Consider the following 18,100-nt stretch of genomic DNA (forward strand, 5'->3'; position numbering starts at 1 on the left):
AGGTGTATTTAGCTCTATGTTGATTTGCTTATTAGGCCCATTAAAAACCAAGTGTGTCTGATGTTTCAGAAATGCCCATTTGTGATATTTTTCAAAACCTTTGTCCATTTTTTTCCCTTTGTGGCAAACTGAACAGCTTAAATCCATGAGTATTTTCCTATAAAAGAGGTGGTTTCTTTTCCTCTTGCAAGGTTTTTTCCTGTTGCTCAACAACCAAGGAAAGAACGCAAGGATCAAACTCATAAAGCATTCTTAAAAATCCGATTTATTGAAAAAAGTACAATTACCAAATCACATTGCTTCATCTTTCATATTTGTTACACAACACAGAAAAAAATCGCATAAAGACTCTTCAGGGATTTCTCCTCAAACGACAGTTTCACTTGTTAGTTATACCCAAATTCCTCTCTTCCTGGACTCCCTCAAACCACCAGCTCTTATCTCTTATCTCTGGAATATGTTAAATTACAGAAAAAGCATTATCTTGCCAACTTGGCATAAGAAGAGGGGGGTTCCTCTCCTTGCTCTTATGGGAATGCCTACTGAAATGAAAGTTTTTGGGTTGCTCCAGCTTACGCACTGATAAATTTGACTCTTCTCTTACTGACAATCTCCTCTTCCTATGAAAAGTTCAACAGTTCAGTTAGCAACAATGTGATGTCTTAGCTTGCTGCACAAGCCTCTGGGTGATTTAATCAAGAAATTAGATTTCTACAATGTATGGCAGTACACTCACCACAGTCAGTACTATGAACTGTGCTAATTAACAAAAATGCCAACATACAATTATTTATTATATTAATTAATGAAAGTATATATAAGCAGCCTATCTGTAAGAAGTTAGATGCAATCTCTAACAGACTTCCTGCTGCTGTGCTGCCAGTTTCTCAGTGCAACTGCGGCCATTCTTAATTAAATAAATAATTTACCCTGGAAGATTTCATTGAGTGCCAGACACAAGCACCAGGGCTGGGTGAAAATAAATCACTGCCGGCAGCATGCCAGTACTCGTTCCTAGAATCTATGGAAAACGGCTATTTCCCTACAGCAAACATTTTGCATAACCATTCTGCACAGTTTCATTCATCTCTGCAATAGCATGATAGAAAAACCCCCTCCATTTCTATGTATGTTGAGACAGTACCTCTTGTCCTTTTGATTTCATTCTCCTCATATTTGGCTGGATTTTTGCATCAGTTGTGCGGCTTCGTGTACAGAATCATCTTTTCAAAAATTTATTTCTTTACGGTTAAAGTCTTCCTCAATATCACCTCTCAGTATGATGCTGACCCAAATCCATCCCTTAAAGTCACCATGTTACTGCTCTGAGTCTGTAACAAACCCCTGCTTTAACTTCCACCATACTGCTCTCAAACTCAAATTACTTCCTTCTCTACCAACATCCTCTTATCAGTACACATAAACCCTGCTTTTAGTGTTTAACATTTACTGTGCTACACTGCTATTTAAGCATTTTCATAACCACAGAAAAAATTAGGAAAATTCCCACTTTGTACTGGGATGTCAATCTATTTTAAAACCTATTGCAAGATACCGCAACAAGTAGTATGGTGTGACTTCAATACCTGACAGCAGTGTAAACATCAGCAAGTTTTCCTGGGTAATCACAGGCATTTCAATTATCTGGATACTTTCTCAGCAGCCTGACTTACCGTATGGTCAATGACTTTCGATGCGCTAGTGATTTTAGAAAACCTATACGGGAAAAAGAGTCCTTGGTTGCTCCTTCATAGAAAACTTCTCCTCACATTTTTGTGGTGAATTGATTTTTCCTGTTCACAAGAGTTCAGGCATTCTGGGGGCCTGTGCCTACCACTGCCTGCCCCATGCACCAGATCCAAAAGGTGAGCTCCTGGTCTCTCTGCCAGGTCAGGTTTCAGTTGCTGTTTCTCAGTCTTCCAAAGAATTTGCTTTTTCTTACAAAGTTTGGCAGTCATCATGTGACACTTCTAATACAAAAAAAACCACCGGCATTTCAAGAAAAAGCCAACCACCTTGAGGGGGCCACGCCCCTGAGGAAACAAGGAAGGGAACACATTCTTCTCTGCATACAATTTACCCTAAGGCACATAACCTCCCAAGTGCCTCCAGTGTTTCACAGCTCTCAAAACTCTGCTTGACCACCTACCCACTTTTTGGCCAAGTGGCTGACCCAGAAAAGCAGCAGAGAAGCAGCAGCCACTGCAGGGAGGAAGAAGCAAGGACAGCTTGCAAAGCAGCACCGTGTGGGAAGGAGCCACTCGCTGGGCACAAAGAGGGTCGGCTACGGCTTGCCCTGGAATGAGCAATGCAACGGGGATTGGACCACAGAGGTCATGAGAAGAAAGGATAGGGAAGAAAGAGCACACCAAGGGAAAGAGCTTTCTACTTCTACTGCAGTTAACTCCCCTAAATTTCTTCCCTCCTCCTGGTTCCCCAATTTCCAAAAATAACCTATACAAAGGCAAAAACTGCAGCAGCAGGGAGCCTTAAAAGAGCTGCAGTCAGAAAATACAAAAAGGTGGCAAGAGAATTTATTTAAAAGAAAAAAGCCTGAGAAAAAAAGACACATTCTTTTCGGAAAAGAACAGTGACATCTTTTAGTGTGAAGCCATTTCAGCAGGGATGTAGGTCAATAGCTGAAACCAGCACCTGTGGGGTCTCAGGTCCTGGGGGGCTGCTGTGGACAGCCATAGCAGCAAAGCAGCCAGGGGGGCCTGGGGGTTGTTTGGCCTCTCCCCAGCAGACTGGAGAAGGCGTGGGCTGGTCTTGGTCCCTCCTGCCCTCACATGCTGCAGCTCAGCAAATGGTTCCTCTTTAGGCAGCCACACATTTCATGTTTCTGGTATCAGAAGATGCTTGACATTTTCCCTTAAAAGTAAAGGCACCTTAATGTGGAAAACATCTCTTAATGACTAAGAGAGTCAACAGCAAATATTTGCACCCAAAGAATTCAGTTCCTCCCACATCAAAGCAACCTCCTAGAAAACGGATTATAAACAAATTAACAAACAACTAGTGTGCCTATCAAAAATAATTGTTTTGCTGATGGCAACGAATTAAAGACTCAGAGGGCCTGAAACAAACACTGAGGGTTAAATTTGATTCCTATTTGCTTGGACACCAAGGTGAGAGAAGGGAAAAAAACTCCTCCTGTTGTGTAGAAATGGCTGTCCTGTTCACATGGCGTCTGTGGGAAGGATGGTTTTCCTCTAAGAACTGAGAAGTAAATTCAGGTACAGGTTGAGAGATTTGGGGTTACACAAACATCAGCCATCATAATTTTCACATCAAACTGGCTTTGATTTCAGGTGTATTACAGCACTCCAAGGCAACATGAAATTTTTTTGTCTCTGCATTTCAGCTCTGATCAAAATAAGCAAGTATCAGCACATCTCTGCATCACTACAGTGAGATACAGGAATGTCTCTACTCACGCCACCAAAAGCAGCAAGACCACGCTCACTGTCAAAAGGTCTGTTTTCACCAACATCTCCTTCTTGTGCCTTTTCACCACTTGCTTTCTCTATAGTAGGAAAAATTATTAAGGTTTCCAGGTCTCTCCTGTCCCCATGCTTTTAACATGAAATACTACCACACACTGCAGAGTATCTCAGAGATGAGTGCCCAAAGAACTCTTCCTCTTCTTGTACAACAAACCCACTGTTTTGAATGCACATTTCTCCACCTCTGCAGACATTTGTTACCTTCTTGCATTTCAGTAATGACATTCTAAAAAGTCTGGGGAAAACTGGTAGCTGGCTCTGAGGAGGAATTCTAGACTGATGCCCCAAGATCAGCCATGGTGTTGCATGGCCACTGTGGCAGCAAGCCAGGGTGTAAGCCTCAGCCTGGCAGCAACATACACAAGGTGGTCGACAAGTCTTGGTGGGAAAAGGGCCACAGAGAACACACACTGGTACCACTGCCCACAAAACAAACTATTTCAGAGAAAGGATGTTTTTCACCTTGGTGGTTCTGGAGAAAAGTGTAAAAATATAAAGCAAATACAGTCTAAGTGTTTAGAAAAGAAGCAGCAGAAATGGCAGAAGTTATTTGGAGGTTTGGAGCTTCAGATAGGGTTTTAATCTCATAATTTCTGATCTCTTTCTTCCCTTTTGTGCTTAAATAACCATTTTCAAATGACACAGATAGCGATACCAATGACTTGTTCCACAACAACCTTCTTCAGCCTCCTATCATGATGGAACTCACCACAATCTGAGAAAACATCCCCTGGCAAGTGATGGCACTAAGTGGGCCAAGCCATGCCTCCTTCAGAGAAGCAGCAAAGCTGTTGAGAGAGCAGCATTTTTAGGAGTGAAGTTTAGGAGAGTGGGAAGAAGACAGCTTCACACAGCCTTAGCTGCTTTTCCCAGAAGAGCAGAGATTGAGAAGGAAAAACACCACAAGCCTCTCATCTTCTCTGGCTTGCCACAAAACAGGGGTGTATTTTTCAGCAGGATCCTGTGAGTCTGACACCAAACTTAGCTCAACTGACATGAAATGTTAATGTTTAGGAACAAGGTAGGTGGAGAGGAGGAGGAAAGAAGACATTCATTATTTGATGCAGAATTCATTCAAAAGCTTCTTTTTCACAGCCAGAACTGAAATTTCCATTCAGCTCTTTATTTCTGGTAGCCTAGATAGCTTGAACAACTGGAAGAGGGATCTAGAGGAAGCCCTTATCCCTGGTTTGCATGGCAACAGCCCTTCCTCAGATACCTTCAGAGAGAAGAAGGCACATTTTTATGACTGTCAGTCTTCAGATGCAGGATGAGCAATTTTCTTTGGGGATATTCCTACTGGCTTTAGGCTTCCAGACACAGTGCACAGAAAAGATTTGCCTCCAACCACCCATTCTGGTGCCTGCATCAGCCTCCCAACATGGCCCTACTGCTCCTCACCAGCCTCCAAAACCTCCACATGAAGGTCACAAGTTCTTGATGCTACAAACTTAGCAACTACTATTTAAATAAAATAGGCTGCACAATGGTACGAAATTCATCCATGTATTTTATGTATTTTCTCCTCTTCATGTCAATCTGAATTCTCCTCCCTCCGGTGTCTTCTCCCACTTTGTGCACTTTAATTTTCTCGCTCTCTTTTTTGTTTGGTTTGGTTTTGTCTACATTACACCTGAAAACCAGGTTTTCCCTCACAGGCACCAGAGGAACATCTCTTTGCTGCACTCTTCCCAGCCCCCTGTTTTTTCTCTGATCACCCTTCTGCCTTTGCTCTGTTTCCTCACTCTTCCCATCCTTGATTCCTCTCCTCCTTTTCTTCTTTCTTTGATGTTCCTCTTGGTGCTTTCTCTTCATCCTTCCTGGCAAGCTGACTGAGGTATTCCCCTGGGAAGGTGCTGACAAATAGTAGCTGGGCTGTTCGGAGGGTTATATCAGGCAGGGACACCTACAAGGGAATCCTTCACCTCTCTTGCTACATTGTTGGTTGGAGAGGTTCCTCCTCTTCATTTAGGGTTGCATACCCAGTTCCTTTGTCAAAACTCAGGAAAATGAAGGTGTGACACAATTTGGGAAGCATATGCTAGTATTTAGTGAGCTACTTCTGCTTCCTTGTTTTGGGGGGCTGTGCAGAAATCAGAAGCCACAACAACAACAGCGAAACTGGGAGAATGTCAAGTGCAGCATCAGCAAGGGACCTGGTCTTACCAGTGCTGCTCTGCCTAAGAAAGAGAACATTTAAAAATGACAGCTTCTTACTTTGCAGCTCTACTGCCTGGAGGGTGAAATCCAGCCCTTTGTGGAATGCCAAGACAGGATCATTTCAATGCTATTTATTCCCCTAGAAAAGATTTACCCACATTGCACTGGTCTCCTGAAGAGGGTGAAATTTCCTCCAAACAGAATCTCAAAGACAAGGTTCCCACTGCAATGGAAGCAAGGCTTGTTTTTAAGAAAAAATACATTCCTGCTGCTATTTAACAACAAACAAACAAAAACCCCAAACCAAAACAAATTTAAAAAAAAAAAGGAGAAAAAGGATACAGATTAAAAGAGAGATGAATTTTATTCCTCCTCTCCTCTTGCACAGCGTAACTGCAGTTCAAAGTTGGTGAACTGCTCTCTTGTTGCACAGCAACTTCCAACTGCAGAGCTGTATTTTTCCCCGTTAGACAGAGAAACCTTGCTGAAATCTATAGGGTAGATCCACTGGTATGTTCTGGCTGCTTTGCCTGTTTTAGCAATACAGAGCAGCTGTAAATCCAGTTTAACTTGCCACTTGTCAGCTTTACCATGCCAGATTAGCACTGCTGTTAGCCTCACAAATACCAACATCTGGAGGTTCTCCTACTGCACAGTCTGACTTTAAACCTTGCAAATCTGCAATTCACCCACCCATCAGCACAGCTGGCAGGATCAGCCTGAGGTAGTTCTTCACCCTGAGCAAAATATATTTATCACAATCCCCCATCCTACATTCTTGCAGTCAACCAAGCAGATCAAACAAAATTCCCATAATGATCAGCTCTCAGTTATTCCCTGGCCGATTGCCCAGTTGTTCTGGAGGGTGACTCCTGACCCTCTGGGAGCAGGTGCCTTTCTAGTGCAGGTCTGTGAATCCAAGTCAGCTGGGAAAACAAAATACACTGTTTCCTTGTACTTTTATATTTCTTTGGATGTCAGGAAACAGAGCTTGTTTCCTGCTCCTCAGCCAGCGGAGGTAGGGGAAACTGGAAGTAGATGTAGAGAAAGGCAGAAAGAGGGCAGATCAAAAGGATCAAGGAAAATAATAAAAATAAAAAAACCACCAAACAAACAAAAACCAACCAACCACCCACTGCTTCACTTTGCTCTGTAAAGCACTACATCTTGGAAACAATATGCCATTCCACCCCCATCCCAAGTCTTTCTCTCTACAGATATACCACTGTCTCAGGGATTAATATTATTTTCTGGCAACATTCAAGTGCTGCTGCACTTACAGTCTTATAAAAAACCCTCAGAAAAACAGCCTCTTTATTTACTTTTTGCCTGAGAAAAATGTATGTAAAAAAGAATCAGAGAGAATTGGTGGGGGGAGCAGGTGTATTCATGTCAGCTTTGATTTTCTAAGAACAAAGGCTTTACTTTATACATAAATAAGTCAACAGGAAAAATTTTGGTGCATTTTATTTTTGCCCAGCTCCGTCCCAACCCCTCACTCTGAATGCATTAATACATACACCTTCAGCACAGTCAGGCCTTCATGTTGCCATGGAACTGAAACCTTTGCAGTTTGGATGGCGACGTACGCCAGGAAGCATACTGTTCTTACACTTCCTATAACAGAAGCAGAATCACTGCATAGCATTAACTCCTTTAGTATTTACGGCATTCAGTGTCTTTCTTGCCTGCTCGTCTTCACACAGAGTTTGCTTTTTCTATCTTGCCACATGCAAATGAAACACACTTGACACAGCTATTCTCGTCTTCATGTACTCAATAGCTCACACACTGAGCACAGTACAGAAGGTCCACAGGACTATGGTCTTTCCCTCTTTAATAGGAGACTGCTTTCACGCATGCAGCAGCTGAAATGAGGCCTGCAGAAAGCATAAATGTATGAGATAGATGTGGATACAGAAAAGGATTATCTTTCAAGGTAGCATTTAAGCAGACTTTTGAAACCTAGTAAACATATTTATTGCTAATGCTCTTGACACTGCTGAATATTCTTTTGTACCCATTTGTCCGGACAAACAAATTACACTGCAGTAGGTACCATATCTTTCGATACCTTTCTTTCATAACTTAGGCTGGCAGGATATCAGTGGTGAGCACAGCTTTGGGCACTTCAGTTAAAAAAAAAAAAAGTCAGTACAGTTGTGTCATCCTAAAGATTCAGCCTACAGTGATTATCTTCAGCAGATCTGAGCCTTTTGCCAAAGCTTCTGAAAATGCCTGTACACGAATTGCAAATATAAAGATTTTTATATTCAAAGCAAAAGCAGAGTACAAAAATATCCAAGTTCTTTATTTAAAAAATTACCATAGTAAATAAACAAACAAACAAACAGCCATTCGTGTACGTAAACATAGGATCTGTACCTGCAGAAACAACTGAAAGCCAATCCATGTTGTGAAGCCAGCTTGAGGCTTTTTTTGTCCCAAGTTAAATATTTGCATAGTATTAAGCTTAAAATTAAAGCGTTTGCTGAAGAAACTTGCTGACTTGTGTGTATGGAAAAACAAGAGGGAATTTACTGTCCCTGCACACTGGGGCAGATTCTTGGGATGCCTTCTCCTTCCCATGAATTCCTGGACAGCAGAGAGACAGACAGACTACCGACCGGGGAATTCCCCTCTTGGTTTCCGGAGCATTTTGTGCACAGGCTGGACAGAGAGGCAATAACCCAGGTAGTGACTTTATGAAGGCAGCATTTGTTGCCTTGGTGCCTGCCCCTCGACCACCTGGTAACACTCCTTCCTTTTAGTGTTGTCCCCAGCTCAGAAAAGCCCCATTCACCCAGCACCTCTACCCGTGCAGGTTTGACTGGTCCCTGTGCCGCTCCCAGCCCCCCCATTCCTGGTGGCTGGGCCAGCAAGCTGCCTGCTGGCAGGCTCCGGCCACTCTCTGCCCCAGGGATGTGGGCTGGGGGCTGAGCACAGAGGGGCCTTCTGAGGCTGGGTTGGCCCCTGGTGCCCACTTGCCAAAATAAGACACAAAATCACTGCTGTCTCTGTGTCTCTGTTTGGGCCAGAGCAAGGCAGCTGATCCCCTGTCCCCAGGTGCTAGGGGATGCACACGAGCCCCTGTGAGTGCCTGTGCTTTCGGGTTCCCTCTTCTGCCCTCCACAGAGGGCAGAGCCATGCTGGCAGCATAAGCTCCCTCGCCTCCTTCCATCATCAGCAAGCATCTGACAGTTGCACGTCCCCATCGCAGTGTCCATTACCTCGAGTTTACGTAAGGCTCTCGCCACCAGTTTTCTAGTTACAGGAAAATGTATATTGTGCCGTGATGAAAGGCCAGTGCAATGTCAAGAGCAGTAAAAGGACTCCAGGGGCTGATTAGAGTCAAAAAGGAAAGGATTTATGATGGTTAATAAAGTTAAATCTGCCAGAGCCCTGCTTACTCTTTCCAACTGCAGGTAACTAGATCTTAAAAGGAAAAATTATTAAGGTGTTGTAAGTTATTACCATCCCGTCTGAAAGAAAACCTATGTTTTGCTGTGAAGCACCTGGCCAGGAGAGAGTCAGGCTCACTGTGGCACCTACGCTGACCCCAAGGAAGAGAGGAAAAGGAGACACATCACATGCAACCCTGTGCCTTGGGTTAGCAACAAGGGCCTCAGTACCAACCATGTATGTCACCTGAACAATCCCCAGTGGGTCCACACGACACCTGTGACCCCAGCTGGCAGCTGGGACAGGGCTAGGCCTTCCACAGACCATGGAGCACCATGCTGCACCTCAGCGACAGGCATGGGCAGACAGGGAAGAAAAGCCTCCCCCTTCTGTTGGCACTGCACATCCACAAGGGAAAAGGACAAAGCAAAGAGGAAGCTCTTGCCTCTCCCAGTCTGGTGCCACATAGGCACCTTCTGCTGAAGAGTGCAATCTACCTGGATAACATAAGACTGCTCTGGAACTTGACTTACATTCTTTAAAATCTAATGTGCCTAAAAGTTAACACAATTTTATGAGACACTGGAACAGGTTTCCCAGAGCAGCTGTGGATGCCCCATCCCTGGAAGTGTTCCAGGCCAAGCTGGATGGTGCTCTGAGCAACCTGGTCTAGTGGAAAGTGTTCCTGCCCATGGCAGGGGTGTTGGAACTAGATGATCTTTAAAAGTCCTTTCCAACCCAAGCTATTCTATGATTCTAAGAAGTTAAGGATACATTGAAATAACAACACTGAGAGAAGGCAAAGCAAAGTAGACAGCCAAAGTTTAAAAAAACTATTGGAAATCTTCTGTCCATATCTAAATTACATGCACTTTATTGGATCTCAAGTTTTCATTTTTCTACTGCTTAATAATCACAAATATGTTATATATACCCTTTCTATTTTGTCATTCTTTCACTATATTACATCAAATTTAATTTCCTGTGGAAGTGTGCAATCTTTTCAGCTGTCACTGTCTCAGAAGCTTTCCCGTAATAAGCAGAGCCTCATCCTCTGGCAGGTCGATCTTTTATGAGCTGTGGTCCTGCAGATTAGTTTACTGAAATGTTTGCAATGCTATATGAGAACCAGCAAAAGAGGAGAACCAAAATAACACCCAAAATAAAAAATAAACATGAAAACCTTCACTTCTTTCTGACTCCTGTGGTCACCAGTCAAAGGAAATTTCACTTTGATTTGGGTAGATGGCAAACCCGTGAAGGTTATTGCCGCATATCAGAGGCTTCATGAGATGGAAGACACAGCTTCCCTTGCCCTACAGCTCATTAGAAGTACAGCTGTGAGATGGCTGCTTGCTCTTTGTGCTGGGAACACTGAGATCTGCAAGTGGTCACCACTCTGACAGCTGCCTCTCCCCACCACCTGCCCTTGGCACTCCAAGAGGTCCCCTGCACTGGCAGAAAGCTACATTCCACCAGAAAAGTGAAACTGTCAACCAAGACGCATTCACGCTTTTCATGATGAGATACCTGTGATGGCAGGAAGACAGACTAGCTGGTCTGCTGGGTCCTTTCCAGACCTCTGCCCCTGCCGGACATGAAACTCATCTTCTTCAAACCAGCTTTCCATTACCAATGCTTACACACACACACCAAAACAAATTATTAACAAAAACATGTACCAACAAATAATTCTGGATGTTTAAAAATTAATCAACTCAGAAGAAACATGAGCAGCAGAATGATTATTCCTGTATCCCTCCTGAAAAGGTGCTTAGATATGGACGACAGATGAGATATCTGAACAAATACAAACAGTCTGCAAAGGGTCATGTTAATGGTGTTTGGCCAGCAGAGATTACTGAGGGTGGTGGCTACAAAGGCATGCTGGAAGCCCTGCCAGCAGAAGCAGGTGCAATGCTCTCTCACTTCAGAAGCTCTGGGAGCTTCTCTTTGAACTTGTCCAGCCAGATGTGGAAACCTTTACCATCCAACACACAGGCTACCCAAGTTGTGAACTGCTCTCCCAAAACACACTGCATTGATCAACAAAGCAAGAGCTTTCTCTTCCTGCTCTCTGTAAGACTTCTACCTTGCTTTCCCTCTCTCACTGCTGTAGCAGAAGATCATCCATATTTCTGACAAACATTGCCTTCAAAATTACATATAAAAATACAGTGCATTAAACCCAGATATATACTTTCAGAGAGAACAGTCATCTCTCCTTATCACTTATAACAAGCATTTCACTAATTGAGTCCTCTTCTGGTTATTTTGTCTATCCATTTCCTTGTAATTCTGTTTTACATTTGTATCTTTAATACTTAATCTCTAAGAAATGTCAAATGTTAAAAAAAAAAAAAAAATCCAAGCAGGGAACATTACTTTAACAGAAGTCTCAGGTGTTACATGCAGCGCAATTCCACACCCATCAGCATGAAGAAACTTTTTTCTGCCAGCTTTGGTGGGAGTTGCATTGGGCCATAAATCAGATGAAGATGTTCCATGCCAACAGCTACATGGTGTGCTATGAACTGCTTTAGAACCTAAAACAACAATGTAATCACTCTCATAAAACCATTTTGCCATAGTCTTACAGAACTTGAGTGTGTTAACAATTTCAAGCCGGAATTGTAAAAAAGAAAAACATGCCAGCTATCAGTGACCTTAGATTTTTTGCCTTATAGGCCAGAAATTGAATAGCCTCCCTTTACCAGATGTGGATCTCAGTCTCCATTTCCTTATACAGGGTGAGGAAAACAGGCTCAAATATGAATTTACTTCCTATTGAAATCTTGGCCAAAGATGGTGGGTGATGTAAAGATAAACATCAAGGGAATAACTGCCATCATCTGGCTGAGTTTGGTAAAATGGAGTTAATTTACACTTCTTTAGGGATTCACTGGTGTGTGAAATTAATCTAATTTAGACTGACCAGAAATTGAAAATGGAATGAAGAAAGCAAACAATTGAAGACCTTTCCTAAATGCAAAAAAAGTACTGCTGTAAGTGCAGCAATACAGTTAAAACACAGAACCCTTCACGCTACTGCTTACTACTCCCTCCTTCTTGAGGGAGAGAATAAACATCTGTATATCTACATATCATCACTGTACCAGTATAACCTCATCCAAAGGAAACATCAGTAGAATGCTTCTACCAATATCTGTGAACAAAAACCTGTTCAAGTTAAATCAGTTCACCATTCTGCATACAGAGCAGGCCTAGCAGATAAACATCTCCTGGAACAGCTCCATGTAACTGGTTGTACATGTGGCTTAACGTGTACTTCAATGACTTTTAGCACCTTCTTGTTATTGTTTCTGTGTTGTTCCAACAAGGAATGGTTAATGTAAGATGCAGACGTTCACATACCATGTACTTGTGAATAACTGGTTCCCAGAGATGTGGCAGTGATAACATTGTCATCATAGGAGTCAAAGGAGCTCACTGTAGATCACATGTCAGGAGAGGGTCCCACCTGAAAATATAACAAATCCAGATACTAAGTTCATCATATTCAGAGGTTTACAGCAAGCTCTGCCAATATGTTTGTGCATTTCACACATTCATCCTGTGCATTAACAGGGTCTGAGCTCTTTCCAGGCTCACAGAAAACATTTTGCCATTCACAATGGCAAGCAAAACTTCCCTGCTGTAGCCAAACTGTTTTGGCCCACTGCTCCAGACCAGATTCCAGGCATACTATCAAAGCAATGAAAACTAGTTTTCAATGTTAAAGCAGGTGGTGTTACTGTCTGGTGGACAGATATAGAATTTCAGATTTCCTATTTGTCAGGTCCTTGAAAAGGATGCAGTTCTTTTCACCAGTGCACCAATGCATTGGCAGTTTGGCTTTACCTTTCCTTTTCTTTTTCCCGTAACATTGTCAACTGATGGTTTGGAAGAAGACGCACCACTGGAGCTCTCTTGCAATCTATTTTTTTGAGATCAAGGGATTGTAGGAAAGCATTTATTTCCTACTGGTGACTACAATTTCCTTATTTATAATAATTTGCCTTTTTAAAATTACCTGATGGGTGAGTCTGTTTTTAAATATTTTGGCAGGTAACCAATGCAGATATGGAAAATGAGCTTGTATTAGCAGCGTTATCTGCATTGACAAGACACACTGCAGCAAACAAACTATCCAATTTTTTAATCAAGCCTCCCCAAACAGAAGCTGATCTTCCTTCTACTCTACAAGCTGCATCTTATCCTAGGGTAAGTGGTTTTCAAGAAGAAAATCAAATTTCAAAAGCAAAATTTTTCTCAACCCATTGAAGGCTTAAAAAGAATCTTCCTTCCCAGAGAAATCATTTGTGACATACCCCACACAGAAGGAGAAACATGGACAACTGCCTTCAACAGAAAAGTACAGTAAGACATGCAACACATTCTTTTTCTGCTTGCAGATTTATTTTGAGTCATTTAATTAATCTGTCCCCAGTCACTGCACCTAATCATTTGCCTTGCAAACTACCAGGACTTTTCAGGTGAATAATTAATTTAAACCTTTTTTTTTTTTTTCCTTGATGTCTGTTAACAGTACTGCTAGAAAATGAAAACTCTCATGAATACTTTCATTTTGAAGTCCTAAATCACCATATGAATTTAAAAGAAAGACCACCAGATAGCTACATCATGAACAGAAATATACAGCATACATGGAACCAAGCGTCTATCATCTCTAGTGAATCAGTTCAAACCTAACTCAAGTTGCTAACTGTCACCAGCTACCATTGGCTTCTTGCTCTTCAGTATCCTGTAGGAAATCCGTTTGTAATTCTCCATTTGATTCTCTTTTGCTCATATTTCTTCACTGAGTCTTTATCCTCTTCCTTGGCCAGGTCCAGATTTTCAAGGCCACAAGTCATGCCTCATTTCAGAGCTTGCTGCCTCTCTGCTCACAGTTGAGATGGAGGGATCTCAGAGGCCATATAGAGAAAAGCCAAAACTGCTCAAAACAAACCACTTCTAGTGGATCCAGAGGCTCTGACGAGCAACAGGTAAGAACTGATGTAATTACTCATGACCCTGACAACTTTCAAGATCTTTTACAAAGATCTATCAGAGGCCTCCTAGTTCCTTACCTGTGGTGAGAAACAAACACCAAAGTCCCAAAACTACACTTAAAAATTTCAAGTCCTAGAAGAGCCTCTTCAAGGCAAAAGCAAAGTCTTTCTAGGTGAAGCAGAAGCATGGAAGCTGTTGCGAAATGAAATAGAAATGGAAATTATATGGGAGGTATTTAAGTACGTGGTTCTAGCAATTACGGAAATAGTTAGTGTTGACAGAAATCCATTGGGGACCCAGCACTTAAAATCTCAGTGGGAGAAAGACTGGGAACTAAACATACAAATCAATATAGTCTCTACAGAAAGAGAGACTAGTAAGAAAATAAATACAGTTCTTGTCCAAACTGTTTATTTTCTATAGCTAGACAGTGATAATCTCTAGTGCTATCAATTAAAACCTTCATTTTCACAAGCAATGTTTTAAGGAAATGCAGTATTAGGCACAGTTAGAAAAATTAATGGAAGCTGAAGTTAAATTTTTGCTTCCAACTTAATTCCACATACGTGTGCCATCACCTCCTAAAGCTGAGTCTACAGGTCTTAGGACTACCCTAAAACTGCATTTATACATACTAAACTACAGATAAATTACCCTCTTGCCTCCAAGCACTCCTTTCTTACAAGGAAGTACAGCACTGAAGAAGCAAATATGTGATCTTTTGTATTAAAAATATTCATATCAATGCACACAGTGTGCTCACACCAACAGAGCTACAGAGGCCTAACAAGCACAGGTATTTAGAAAATCCCTATAAAACCACTGCTGTGCTCTAGGACTTACCAGGGGTTTAGCAATTCTTTCTCCACCTGCTCATTTAAATAATGAACAAGGACTTTAGAAATAGACAAAGCAGCTAAACCAAATGCTTACATTGGTTATATACAAGCATTGAACAGTTTACTAAACTCGGGTCAGGAGGTATCAATACTCAAAAACTCTCCACATACATATAATAGGTTTTATTATGAATTTCATTAAAAACTACAGCTTCTAATTAAAAAAAATATATACCTCTTAATAGGCTTTCAGAAAAGTAGAGTTTAAAATTAAATTTAAAATGTAATTAATGATCTGAAAAAAGCTTTTCTGTCCTTTCCTCTCAATAAACTTAAGTCTCAAGTATTACTTTCCTGGCACCTGTTTTCTATTTTACAGCTTCAGCAGGATTTCAGTAAAAGTGAGAAAGTTGGTATTTAGTTCTCTCTGCCATCAGAAGCTGCATTACAGACACAACTGCTGTATGCTTTACTATGCAACACAAAAAATGGATGAATGAATGAAGTGACAGTAAAATATATCAGACTGACATCCACACAGACTGAAGCCCTCTTCTCCACGCAGAAGAGGCATGGTGCTTGACAATGACACAGGCTTTTCCCCAGACCATGTCTCCACATACACTGCAGCTGCACTCTGGGAGGAAAACAGGAGCAGTAGTTTCTCAGTAACTGGGAATTACACTGCTGATAGCGACTATTCAGTTCTGCCTTTGTAATGTCTGAACACAAACAGGTCAACAAGTGGGAGGGCAAGTGGGAAGAGAATGAGAGAAAGGAAATGCAGCTGCAAACAGGGGGTAAGCTGCAGCGGGGGTTCCACGGTGATGCACAATAATCTGCTGCCCAATGGCATGGGGGAATTTAGAAACCGGAAATTGGAGGCACTCCCTGGCACAAAGCTGCACAAAAGGAGTGAGGGACGTGCCAGAGCCGTACAAAAAATAAAGCATGAAAATCTCCAGACAAACTATTTTTTCTTTGACTTTCTTTGATAACATGCAGAGATTGCCTCTAAAACTTAAAAACACTTGTTAGACTGTCCCTGGCATAATATATTCCACCAGCACTACTTTATTAATCACGTATATTGTTCTTTGTCATTTTGTCACTCTATGACTTGCTTTGCGTTTTCTCTCTTTCAGATGAATCCTTTTTTCTTTCTTTTAATTCTGCCCCTTATTTTCATGAATGTTTGTAATAAAAAAATATATTAATAGTGACAGACAGTAAACATTACCGGAGGCTGTTGCACTCGGACTGTGACTTGGACTGTGATGTGGATGATCATCCAGAGGTGGGTATATGAGCTCAGAGTTAGAAGGTCACTCCAATGACCATCCCTCCACAGATCAACACTTTTGAAAAACAACCTCTAAAATCAAGATCTAGCACCAGGAGAATTTCACAGTAATTCCTATTTCTATTCCAGCCATAGTAATGAAACTCATTTCAGAGAACAAAAGTCATTAAACAGAGGATGTTGTCAAATATGACAGAAGATGCTGGGGATATAAAAGCACAGGAGCAAACATCCCATTCCCTAACATCCCAAGTACTGATGAGAGACATGCAGAAAAAGACAGCCAGAGCCAGTCTAGAGAAGCACAAAGAGATTTGATCACTAATCAGAGACAGAAACCCGTCTGAAAGTCACAACTGTCTCTGCAGACTCTGAAAGACAGAATTAAATTGGCTTAGTACTATATTCAAAAATGAATTTAATTAGCTGACATTAAGCAGGATAAGTTTGTGGTACCATGTTGCTCTGACAAGCTGTCTCCAGAAGGGTAAGTGGAAGGTAAAATCTTATTTTTCAGGATGAGATTACGGCCATGCACTGAGACAGAAGGTAATGGCATGTCTGCTGAGGGCAGCTGAAACTTGGTGCTGGACATTTCATCTCGCACTATAAAAGGATGGTATGTCATAGACGAGCCAGAAGTGCAAGTTTCAGATTCTGCACATTTATTCATGTGGCTGTGCAGCTTCATCTCCTTCTGCTGTTGCCACTTACATGAAGAAGAGAGCCTTGGTGTATAACCTCTGCCAGGACCTTTTTCTCCAGTTTTCTCCAGTCAGAGCTGCCCCCTGGAAAGGCTACAATACCCTAGGTGCAATTCATTTATTTTTGTTTATAAGAGAGCATGTTGGTCCTTGGTTGGAAGAATGAGGTCTGTGCAGAAGGTAGTTTCTGTGCTAACTGGGCAGGCTGACACATCTGTCGGCTGCTGCACATCTGTTGTGTGTTTTATGGGGTCACCCACAGCACCCCTGCCCTGCTCTACCAAGACTTCTCTACATGGACTACAACCTGCACATCACACTGCAGCCTGCAAGCAGAGTGGCGGTGTTTGGCAGTGAATAAAAGTAAACAAACTATGACAAAAATCTAGCAGCAGATAGTGACGAATGAAGAATCAATGGTAAAACGCATGCTCAATCCAAATTGTTTCCCCAAGGAACACTTGGAGGAAATGGAATAACACATTTCAAAGGAAAAGTCCCATGCATATGGGACATAACAAGCCTTGCCTTCTCATGCCTCCTTGTATTGATAAATTTAGTTCTGGAGAAAGGCATCTCACTGTCAGTGCTAGAAATTCTGCTTATTTTCAAAGCAGGCACACGCATCCCAGTGTGTGACCATGAAAGCTACAGTTCACATCACTCATACAAATATCTCAGCTCTGTCACACCAGAACCAAGCCAGATTTACCAGGCAAGGCAAGTCGGAGGAGCTTCATCCATCCCATTAGCAAGTCATTAAGAAGGTGTTCTTCCATCACCTGACAAAACTGCACAGCGATATGAGATTTTAATTTAGGCTGGCACTGCCCTTCTTCCTCCCGCAACTCCTCTCACCAGGACTGTATTTAGGCTGTGTGACCTTGTGTGGCAGCTCACACAGATTTTAAGTGCGAGCACAACACACCGCATGCCCTTCTCTGGCACCACATTAATCACCCTACTTTAATGACTTCTGCTGATAAACCACCCTGTGTACCCAGCCATCCTCCCCAGCGGCTGCATCTACAGCAATAAACTAAACATGCCCTTTCCCCATACCCTGCCACCGTGTCATTCACCAGTACAAAAAAAGCCACTAAGAATCCCAGCTGGCAGTCAGGGGTGAAAACCCCAGTTTTACTAGCCATTTGAGAGGTGACCCTGAAT

The 18,100-nt window shown here is 42.1% G+C and overlaps 1 protein-coding gene across 3 annotated transcripts in view; it reads right to left on the minus strand.

Annotated features, from left to right (window-relative positions):
- Positions 1–12,549, minus strand: part of HIVEP2 (HIVEP zinc finger 2) — a 106,123-nt gene extending 93,574 nt beyond the window's left edge. For all 3 annotated transcript variants that reach the window (XM_010399982.3, XM_010400027.3, XM_010399990.3), the window contains exon 1: positions 12,444–12,549. The gene's annotated coding sequence lies outside the window, so the exon portion shown is untranslated. The remainder of the gene's footprint in view (positions 1–12,443) is intronic.
- Positions 12,550–18,100: the final 5,551 nt, after the last annotated feature.

The sequence above is a fragment of the Corvus cornix genome, chromosome 3 (genome assembly GCF_000738735.6).
Source record: "Corvus cornix cornix isolate S_Up_H32 chromosome 3, ASM73873v5, whole genome shotgun sequence".
Taxonomy (NCBI): Eukaryota; Metazoa; Chordata; class Aves; order Passeriformes; family Corvidae; genus Corvus; species Corvus cornix.